The 3,301-nt window shown below is 37.5% G+C and overlaps 1 protein-coding gene across 1 annotated transcript in view; it reads left to right on the plus strand.

Annotated features, from left to right (window-relative positions):
- ZFAND5 (zinc finger, AN1-type domain 5) overlaps positions 1 to 3,301 on the plus strand; it is a 17,103-nt gene that overhangs the window by 3,313 nt on the left and 10,489 nt on the right. The gene's annotated exons all lie outside the window — the stretch shown is intronic.

The raw sequence follows: 3,301 nt of genomic DNA on the forward strand, positions 1-3,301 counted from the left end.
TTTATTTGGAGAATGGAGTTCTTAATAAGAGGAGTGAGGCTGTGGGGGAAGGGAATGCGTGTCTAAAAATACTAACAAAAGCTGTTTAGGGTTCTTGAACTAATTGAGTAATCAGTAGGTATAACCAAAGCACTGTTCTGCAGATGTAGGATACTTGCAGCCTTAATTGCTGGGTGTGGATTGACAATTTAAAAGTTTTATTCTTGTGCTGGGAGGTTGTAGCTGTAGTAGTTAAACTTTAAAGTGTAAACTATTTCTTGGAGGGAGGCAGGGAGGGGCAGCTTTCTTCCCTGAAATTAGTGGGTGATTGAATTCATGTCAATTTGTTCAAATGGATATCTTAACACACCTGTTCCATACTTCTACATATCCACACTTTTTTATTTAACAGTTCTGAAACAGTCTTAAAACACTAAAAGCTGACATTTAGTAGGAAATCTGTTCACTCAAGCTGAAGATAAAATTCATTTTTTCAGTTTTGAAGTCAGTGAGATGAAAATTGCAGAAGATGCTACTCAGCACTGTACAAAACTGATTTTTATCTAGATATATTTTTGCCAGCAAAGACTGCTCTAACACTTGATATTTAATTGCTCAGTATTTGTACAGAGGATTTTACCATTTGCAATAAGTCATGCTAAGTCAAGATTCTGTGGCATGAACTGAAGTACAATATATTGGGTTTTTCATTATGTATAGACTGAGAGGAGATTTTTGTAAGCATTAACTTCCTATAACTGATGTCATCTGAAGAGGCTTTCTGTATGTAACTGAGAAATAATTGAGACTTTGCTACACTATTTATAAACCCATCTTGCCTTGTTATGAATTCCTACCTGAAATGTGGCAAGCAGGAAAGAGGAATACATAAAATGGTAGCAGCGGTGAAGTAATAGGTGACTTTATTCTTATTAGAACTGCCCATAGGAATTTGTCATTTTGCCAGGTGTAAAGGACAATCTTCGGTTATTGTTGACATATTACTTGTTTTTCAGGTGCTCTGGGTCAACTGTATGATAGGTAGTGTCACACAGCACTCTGTTGATTAGAATAGGGGGGAAAAATCAAAAAGCAGCTCAAGATACTTATGTAGTGTTGTAAATAGTCTTGCAGATTGAAACCAGTAAAAGCTGTCACAAGCTTGTGTAGAGATCACTGGAAAAACTACCAGAGAACTTAAATGTGTCTGGAAGAAACTTGGGGAACAAAACTGCCTTCCTGAGTACATACCTATAAATTTGTGAGACAGCCTCAGCTGCTGTAATGCCCGAGTTCCCTTTTAGGTGTTATGGTTTGACACAGATTGTAGACAGCATAGGATAGTCCTCGTATACTGTTCTTAGGGTTTGTTGGACATCTCAAATACACAAAGTGTTGGCTGTATTCAGTGGTACATTGATCTGTCTTGCAGGCAAGAGAAGCTGGCCTAGACTGTTTATAAAATTCTCTGTTGTGTCTGGACTAGTTGCATTTTTCTTCTTTCTTTTTCCGGCAGCATCCAATATGTGTTGGTCTCTCCTCTCATGGAGGAACTGAAGCAGTGGTAAATAATTCACGTTGCCTCGTAACAACAAAGCTGATACTTTCTATGAGGTGTAATTCTCTAAGATAATGCCACAGTCATGCAGTTGCTAATGAAAACAGTGTAGTTGTAAGCACAGTCTGATGCTAGCAAGGGAATTTCATAAGCATCTATCAGATAGTAACAAATCATGAACAATGTAGCCTTCAGGCAAAGTAGCTTGTTCTTCTTTTAATGACTTCAACAGTATGAAGTCCCTTGTCTTCTGCTAGATTTTCATTAGCAAATGAAACTTTGGATATTTCCCTTATAAGTCAGAAAGTTAAAAGTAGAATTACATCTGGTCAACTGATTTTTGTTTTTAGCAGTCTGTGGCATAAAATTATGCTTGTTTGCTGTTGGAATTGAAGCAACTCACTTGAGAAGGTAAAGTTGAGAAAAATGAAACAATGAAGCTTAACAGGCTTACTTTTCTTGATTTTTTTTTTTCTTTTTGTTTGATTGGTTTTTTTCCTTGGCACAGGTTGGGGTTGCAACCTGGATTCTCATTCAGAAAAATCCGGTGCTAAGACAATTAATTGTATCTTAACGTTTGAAGGAAGAAAGGCATGATGGATGTAACTGACCTAGTTGGTTGTAATTCACATGTCTAATGTGCTATGTCTTCTTGTAACTTGTAATTTCTTGGTTCAACTTACTTGTTTGTTGCAATTTTATAATTGAATGGTGGCATGTGTTCAGTGTGGTTGTGTCTGAACTGCTCATAAGTCAGAGAAATCTAAAGGCCTTTAATGTCCAAACTCAAATTCGTAAGTGGGCACCATTTACAAAATACTACTTATGGGATTTTGATAAGCTTTTACACTTCTTAAGGATTGAATTCTAATACAGTCTTGACTGAAGACAGGCCATACCCAAAGCATTCTAGAAATATGATTCATAGTTGCTTTTTTTGCTGTGCTGAGTTGCAAGAATTAAAGGAGTTCGCTAGGTTTTGCATTTCCTTTCCTTGTGTTACACTATCAGAGCAATATGTCTACCAAGTCAGTGAGGCATAGTGGAGCCCTTCCTTAAGAAACATGGGGGGGGGGCTTAGCAGGTATTCAAATGGAAATAAAAGATCAATACAAGAGAGAGAATTGAGTTACATAGTAACCACTAAAAATAAACTATTGAAAACAAGTATGTTTAAACAATCATATTCTTGCAAGTTACAGCATATTTTTAGCATTCTCTTGCACTTTTGTAGGTCATTACCTTTCTGAATGATGAGCCTCCAGTCAGGTCTGTCAGTGTTTCCAGACTTAATTAGTATCAGCATGTGTATCAGAGGCTTGGGTTTTTTTCTTTTTTTTTTTTGGGGGGGGGGGGGGGGGTGTTAAACCAATCAACAGCTCTGTTTTAGGGAGTAGTATGATTAGCTATCATTTTGTGAAGCCACACATGCAGAGTAGCACTGCTTATAAAGAAAGTGAATCAGAAATTGAACTGATTATGGTCTTGTGTAAATTACATATTTAAAAAATACCCAAATACTGCTAACTTACTGTATAATTCCATCCATGTTGTAGCTTACCCTTTCTGTTCCTGAATTAATCAGCCTCAGAAGACAGTAGGCAATGGTTGTTGGCTCACTTCTCTCTTAGCTTTCTACTAACCCAATATCATAGAATAGTTTGGGTTGGAAGGGACCTCTAAAGGTCATCTAGTCCAGCCCCCCTGCAATGAGCAGGGACATCTTCAACTAGAGCAGGTTGCTCAGAGCCCCGTCCAGCCTGA

This window comes from Pygoscelis adeliae, unplaced genomic scaffold (assembly GCF_000699105.1).
Source record: "Pygoscelis adeliae isolate BGI_AS28 unplaced genomic scaffold, ASM69910v1 Scaffold45, whole genome shotgun sequence".
NCBI classification, from domain to species: Eukaryota; Metazoa; Chordata; class Aves; order Sphenisciformes; family Spheniscidae; genus Pygoscelis; species Pygoscelis adeliae.